The sequence below is a fragment of the Carlito syrichta genome, unplaced genomic scaffold, assembly GCF_000164805.1.
Source record: "Carlito syrichta isolate Samal-C Ts95f unplaced genomic scaffold, Tarsius_syrichta-2.0.1 Scaffold308864, whole genome shotgun sequence".
Classification (NCBI taxonomy): domain Eukaryota; kingdom Metazoa; phylum Chordata; class Mammalia; order Primates; family Tarsiidae; genus Carlito; species Carlito syrichta.
Genome location: NW_007252960.1, coordinates 318,523 through 326,105, shown reverse-complemented (window position 1 = coordinate 326,105; position 7,583 = coordinate 318,523). Strand labels below are relative to the sequence as shown.

The following is a 7,583-nucleotide window of genomic DNA, read 5'->3' as shown; positions in this document are numbered from 1 at the left end:
AAAAAAAATTCTAGGCCGAGGTGAGGAGATTGCCTGAGCCCACAGGTTTGAGAACAGCCCAGGCAACTTGGCGAGATCTCATATCTACAATAAATCAAAAAATTCGCCCGGCGTGGTGGCATGTGCCTGTAGTTCCATCTTGAGGCGGAAAGATTCTCTGAGCCCAGTAGGTTGAGGCTGTGGTGGCTGTGAGCATGCCACTGCACTACAATCTGGGCGATGGTGAGAAACTCTGACTTGGAAATAAACATTTTCTGACATTATCTATCTACTAGGACAGATATCAGATCACACAGGTCAAGGGTCAGATGCCAATCAAACGTCCCAAGTTGTAACTTGTGCTTCTGACTGAGCCATTATAAATTGGGGTTCCTGTTAGGGTTGGGACAGACAGGGTGAATGTGGAGATGTGGAGAGAGGCACACAGCACTGCTGGGTCTGGCAAACCGGAGGTACGCACTGGTAACCCAGAGATCCAAGCAAATGCAAAGAATTGCGACACACAGAGGTGAGAGAAGAAAAGATTTATTTAAGAAAAACTCACCCCCCCCAAGACAGGGATGGGCCTATACTCTAGGTGAGTGTGGCTTGGTAGCCCCCCAGAGTCCTGGCTTAAATCCTTTTCTTGGAGATGTTGCACTTGACTCCTGCCGTGACTTCCTTATCGACAACCTGTGGATGTCTTGGAGAACCTGTGACACAGGAACCCATTAATGTTTGCCCACATTATCATAGTCCCTAGAGAAGGACGTGACAAGGATTCTAATTTTCCTGCCTTCCCAAATGACATTCCTTAGACCTAATGGAGGGTGTACCTTCCCTTATCTCCTAGGCATCCCCAGTGGGTAGCTTCGGGGGATACTTGGCTTCCCTGTAGATAGTGCCCAATTTACTGGAAGATCGAATCCCCACCTGCTCTCCCTCTGAGTGGTTATAACTTTTGTTGTTTTTTTTTGAGTTTGAGTCTCACTCTGTCGCCCAGACTGGAGTGCAGTGGCCGCTGCTCCCAGCCACCACAGCCTCAACCTGCTGGGCTCCGGCGATTCTTCCGCCTCAGCCTTCCAAGTAGCTGGAATTACAGGCATGCACTACCATGCCCGGCTGATTTTTTGACTTGTTGTAGAGATGAGGTCTTGCTGCCCAGGTGGGTCTCGAACCCGCGGGCTCAGGCAATTCACTCACCTCAGCCTCCCAAAGGCATGGGATTACAGGCTGAACCACTGAGCCCGGCTGGTTATAACTTTTGTAATTACAAGTTTCATGACTTTTGCAATCCTTGCCCAATGCAAGGCCTTGTAAATTCCCTTTACTCTAGGCAAGCTTGCTTGCCACTATGAGATACCTGATACCTGGAAGTCTGTTTCTGAAAAGACAAAGTCGGTAAAGTTAATTATACCTAAAGTGTGCATTTCTCCAAAAGCATAGCTTCTACTTTCTCATCATTGTGTCAGGGTTTAAGAACAAGATGAAAAATGGCTTCCCACTCTTGGTCTGTCCTTTCAGTTCCCATCATCTCCCTCCACAGGTTTGAGCACTTGCTGGGACTGCTCACAGAAATCAGAGAAACTTTTCACTTACATTTGTTTGTTATAAAAGATAAAAGTGAACTGTCAGATGAAGAGGTACATAGAGTGAAGTATGCAGGAATGGATATGAAGTGTCTATGCCCTCTTGGAAAAGGGGAAAAGGGGACAGTGCACAAACCTCTGTGTGTTCAATAACCCAGAATTTCCTCAAATCTTGCAATTTGATTTTTTTTTTCCCTTGAGTCAGAGCCTTACTCTGTCACCCAGGCTGATGTGCTGTGGCAAGCTCACAGTCACTGCAACCTCGATTTTCTGGGTTCGGGTGATCCTTCCACTTCAGCCTTACAAGTAGCTGAAACTACAGCCATGCACCACTATGCCTGGCTAATTTTTTAACATTTATTTTCAAGACGAGGTCTTGCCATGTTGCCCAGGCTGGTCTCCAACCTGTGGGCTCAGGCAATCCTCTCGCCCCTGCCTCCCAAAGGGCTTGAATCATAGGTGTGAGCCACTGTGCCTGGCTAGTTTGAGTTTTTATAGAGATTAATCTCCAGTCCCCCTCTCCTTTCCCAGAGGATTATAGATGGGACTCAAAGTTCCAATCCTCAAATCACTTGGGCTTTTTGGTGACCTGCCCCATCCTAAGGCTATCTAGGGACTCCACCCTAAGTCACTTCATTAGCATGAACTCAGATGTGATCAAAAGGGGCTTATCTCTCCAGGGTAGAAGGGCATTCCAATTAAAAAAGGGGAGAGGAGATTCACACCGGGTTTGGTGGCTGAGTTCTATAATCCTATCACTTTGGGAGGCTGAGGTGAGAGGATTGCCGCTCGGGTCCAACTTGGTGAGACCTCATCTCTACAATAAATTAAGAAAAATTAGCTGGGTGTGGTCACACACACATCTGTAGTTCCAGCCACTTGGAAGGCTGAGGTACAAGGATCGCCTGAGCTCAGCAGGTCGAGGCTGTGGTAGCCATGAGTGTGCCACTGCACTCCAGCCTGGGTGAGTGAGACTCAACTCAAAAAAAAAAAAGGGGGGGGGACACTTATTATGAATAACAACAGACATAGCTATTACTCAGGAAATTTCTAGAGTTTTAGGGTCTCTGTCAAGAACTAGGGACAAAGACCAAATCTATTACATATTATAACAAATTAGAGTTTCAACAAACTATCCTGCTTCAACAAACTATAAAGTTAAGGTACAGTGTGCTGTGCGAACACAGCATTCATCCTCATGACAATCCCAGAAAGCAGGCATAGCTAAACTAGGCTTTCTAGGAGGAATCTTAAACATGGGAGAACACCCTCATGAAGCAAACACAAGTATTCTCATTTTTGCATTCTTTCCTAGTCTCTCCAATCAATGTAATCCCAGACACCCATGTCTTGTACACTGAAATAAACAATCATGAAGTATAACGGAAGGAAGGTGATTTTATTCCAAAAGCTGGCTGGTGAAGAAATGGCCACGTTCAGGTCTCAAAGAAACCATTTCTGATTTTTAGGTTGTATGCAAGGGTATAAAAAGGGAAAACTGGTATGGAAAACATGCAGGCATGGCACAGGGTGTGTCTTGATGGCTTATCATGGGTGGTGGTCCTCCCAGCAGTCTGGTTGGTGTTATCTCAGTTGGCTTTTCTCTCTACAAGGGAAATAATCTCTGCAAGTTGCTGCCACAGAGCAAGTCAAAATCATCATTACAAAACAAATCACTTACAACAAATTACATGCTTTTTTGTGATGTTAAAACGATGCTTAAGTTTAAGTATTCTACTCCGTGCCTGGCTAATGTTTTCTCTAAGGGCGAAGACTATTTCCACCCAAAACAACATAATCCCAACACAATGATGTTACCCTGTAAGAAACAGTTCCTGCAACCCGTTAATATGAAGTCTTAAAATTATAAAGCTTCTCATTAAACAACTCCACTTAAAACAAAACTTAAGCTGGGCTCGGTGGCTCAACCTGTGATCCTGCGCCTTTGGGAGGCTGAGGTGAGTGGATTGCCTGAGCCTGCAGGTTCGAGATCCGCCTGGGCAGTGAGATCTCATCTCTACAATAAATAAAAAAATCGGCTGGGCGTGTTAGCGCGTGCCTGTAATTCTGGTTACTTGGAAGGCTGAGGCGGAAGGATCGCCGGAGCCCAGCAGGTCGAGGCTGCGGTGGCTGGGAGCGGCCACTGCACTCCAGTCTGGGCGACAGAGTGAGACTCCAACTCAAAAAAAAATCTTATGCCTTGTATTCAAACATCATAACTACAATTACAAGTTAAAATATTCAAAACAAGCAAAAGAAAGCCCTTTAAACATGTCTCAGAGTCATCACATGGGCAAAAAGTGACGGGTTAAACAACATAGTGGAAAGATGGACAATGAGTTTCCAGTAACCTGTGGTCCGGGGTCACCAGGACCCTGTTAATCTGGTAGGCCTCCAAGGCTGGCTCCCAACACAAAGGGGGAAAAAAAAACCACCTTTAAAATAGATCTTAAGGGGCCGGGCTCGGTGGCTCAACCTGTAATCCCAGCACTTCGGGAGGCCTAGGCGAGAGGATTGCCTGAGTCCGTGGATTTGAGACCTGCCCAGGGAACTTGGCAAGACCTCGGTCTCTACAGTAAATCAAAAATAACCGGGCGTGGTAGTGCATGCCTGTAGTTCCAGCTACTTGGAAGGCTGAGGAAGAAGGATCGTCCGAGCCTGGCAGGTTGAGGCTGCAGTGGCCAGGAGTGTGCCACTGCCCTCCAGCCTGGGTGACAGAGTGACTCCAACTCAAAAAAAAAAAAAAAAAAACATCTTAAGACTGAGATACTCAGTTATATCTCTATACAGAGTTGTATTTCGATACAATTGTAATCATGTCATATAGATTATTTTGCTTGGGGCTTTTTTCATTTAATAAATTATCACTGGCATTTCCCCACATTTCCAAGTATTTAAAACCAGCATTTTCAACCACTTCAAAAGAGTCCTTGTGTGCTGGGCAATGATTTGCTTACCTATTTTTCTCTAGTCAGGCTTGTGCTTTCCAGTCAGGTCCAAGGGCAAAAATTCCCCTGTTAGGGTACGGACAGAGTGAAGACGGCGTGGTGGAGAGGGGAGGCACACAGCACGGTAACCCAGAGATCTGAGTAAATGCAAAGAGTTGCAATACACAAAGAGGTTAAGAAAGAAATGTTTACCTAAAAGTAAGTTAGAGAGAGAAAGAGAAGGAAGAAAGAAGATTCACCTCCCCAAGGTGGGGGAGGGGGCCAAAGCCAATAAGTATGGCGACAGCCATAGCTCAAAGAGCACATGGCTACACCAGAGTCTAGCAAGGCAAGGGTTGCTGGTTGCTTGTGGTTGAGTCCTTTTAACCATTCCCCTAGACAGGGAAGATCATTAAGGTAACTGGGTAGTGGTCTGGTCTACATCATCACAAAGCGCAGGTACTGATGATGTCGGGTTATGGACAGCAGGCAGATGGGTGGGTTAGTCACATGATTGTAGGTCACAAAGGGCTGATTATGTTAACCCTGGGGGGGGAGGGTTCCTGCAAGAGACTTGTTAGACATTTGCAATTCACAAAGTCAGACATTTGCAACTCACAAATTCCTGGACCAAAGGTGTGGTGGTCGTATTATTACTTTTATGACTTTGGCCTTGACAAGGAATCAAAAGTTTACTAGAGATTATTATGCTAAACCATGAATGGTTGGGTTGTCCTAGTCTTGCATCTGAAGGAGATTTGCTGAGGGGGATGGGATAGGCTGCTGCTTGTTTTGTAGTAGAATGTATGAATGCTTTCTAATGGGTATGCTGAAGCAAAAAGACTCAAGAATAAGCTAAGTTTCTTCTATGTTTCTATAGGCACCTTTCATTCCCCATAGCCTTTTGAAGGCAGACTAACTGGAGAAGAGGCATACACATTTTATTAATGTGTACATAGGGGAGAACTACAGAGTTGAGTTCTTTAGGTTACAGAAAGAATGGAGCTTAGATTTTGGCAAAACAGATTATGGGAGGGAGAAGAGGAATTCTGTTGAGGGACAACAAAGGATTACTAGGGAGAATGAATGGATCTGAGAACAGAGATTAATTTATAAATAGTTCTCTTTGGAATTGGAAGGTACCTGAGAGATAGATTTTATCCTGTGAGAGGGTCTGTTCAGGTGTGGTGACAGTCTTACAGGGAGGGGAAAACTAATTGTTTTTTTCTGTGGGTCTTTAGGTAGAAAAAGGAATTTCTTTTCTAAGTTGGAATCTTACTTCGTTGCCCAGGCTGGAGTGCAGTGGCATGGTCAGCCATCCCAGTGTCGACCTGGGCCCCGGCAATCCTTCCACATCAGCCTTCCAAGTAGCCGGAACTACAGGTGCATGCTACCATGCCCAGATAATTTTTTATTTATTGTAGAGTCGAGGTTTCACCAAGTTGCCCAGGCTGGTCTCAAACCTGCAGGTTTAGGCAGTCCTCTCACCTTGGCCTCCTAAAGTGCTGGGATTACAGGCTGAGCCACCGAGACAGGTCAGAAAAAGGATTTTCAGAGAACAACTTCATCCTGGCTTTGGGAGAGAAAGTGAGAGTAGGAGAGGGGAAGGTCAGAGAGACCTTGAAGTCTTCAGCATGTCAAAGTGCCAGATTTTAGGGCATTGGCTTCTGGGACCCAGAGGCTTGGTCCTTAAATCAGTGTTTTGTTTTTGAGTTGGGAGTCTCACTTCATCACTCAGGTTAGAGTGCAGTTGCACTCTCACAGCCATCCCTCAACCTGCTAGGCTCAGGCAATCCTTCCACCTCAGCCTTCCAAGTAGCTGGAATTATAGGTGCACGCTACCACACCTGACTGATTTTTTGATATATTGTATAGATGAAGTCTTGCTAAGTTGCCCAGGCTGTTCTCAAACTGGTGCGCTCAGGCAATCCTCTCACCTCAGTCTCTCAAACTGCTGGGATTATGGACATGAGTCAACTTTGGATCAAGATTGATTAATGGATCAACTGAGTAAGTCTCAGTCAACATTAAAGCAAAAAACATAATTGTTTTGTTAAACATCTCCTTAAATGTATGCCTATGTTGTACATTTGTGATGTAAAATATATTTTTTTATTCTGGGTGCGGGCAAAACAAATTGGGAAAATACTCCAACCTGAGTTCCCTTTCCCCCTTCTGTAAAATGGGGCAATAACCTGGACTTCATAAGGATGGTGTGAAGTGTAACACTTTTGTTCATACTCAATCCATCACCTTCTCCATCTCTACCAGCACCACTGTAACTCGAGACTCGATTACCTCTTGCCTGGGCTACTGCCATAGCTTCCTAACCAGCCGCCCTTTCTCCATCCTGCCCCATTACAATTCATTCTCTTCCCAGGAAGAGTGCTGTCTTAAAACCCAATTCATCTGCACCTGCAAAAGGAACAGGGAAAACAACAAAAAAAGTAAAATGAATGAATACATAAATTAATCAAAACAAAACCCATAATTCATATCGTCACTCTCTGCTTGAATTCTTGGAATGGCTTCCCATCCCCCTACTCTCCTAGAGTTAGGGAGAAAAGTCCAGATTCTGTGCCCTGGCCTGCAAGACTCTCCTCCCCACCTCTTCCATGTTCTCCCTCTTACCACCCTTTTCTCACTCACCCTTTCGCTCCAGGCAGAGCCTTTACACTTGGAACGCTTTTCCTGGGCATCTTCCCGGGCTGGCGCCTCCTTATCTGCCAGGGCTCAAAGGCCACCTCTTTGAAGAGGCCCCCTGGGATTTCCCCACTACCCTGTCCCCACGCTTTGGCTCATTACTTCTTTAAAATTTCCCTTTCGACTTGTATCTCTCTGTGGACCGATGTTGTCTCGTCACTCGAGACCCAGTTCACTGGCTCCGAGTGGGGTGTGAACCCAGGAGGGCGGGAAGGGGAAGCGTCCTGGAAGCGCCTCCCCGTTGGGTCTCGAGGGAACATCCCGGTCCCATCTGCGCAGCTCCCCACCGGGTCTCTCGCGCCCAGGTGGCCCGCGCATCTCGGTCCAGAGTTCAGGTTTACGTTCCGGGTCGGAGGGCGGGCCCCGGCGGCGGCGGCGCTCTACT

General features: G+C 46.2%; 1 long non-coding RNA gene across 1 annotated transcript; it reads right to left on the bottom strand.

Annotated features, from left to right (window-relative positions):
• Window positions 1–2,970: 2,970 nt before the first annotated feature.
• LOC110596393 lies at window positions 2,971–7,183 on the bottom strand. The gene is made up of 3 exons (XR_002482422.1): window positions 7,145–7,183; window positions 6,794–6,910; window positions 2,971–3,174 (listed from the first exon to the last, which is right to left on the bottom strand). It is a non-coding gene; the product is annotated as an uncharacterized LOC110596393 (long non-coding RNA).
• Between the last annotated feature and the right edge of the window lie 400 nt (window positions 7,184–7,583).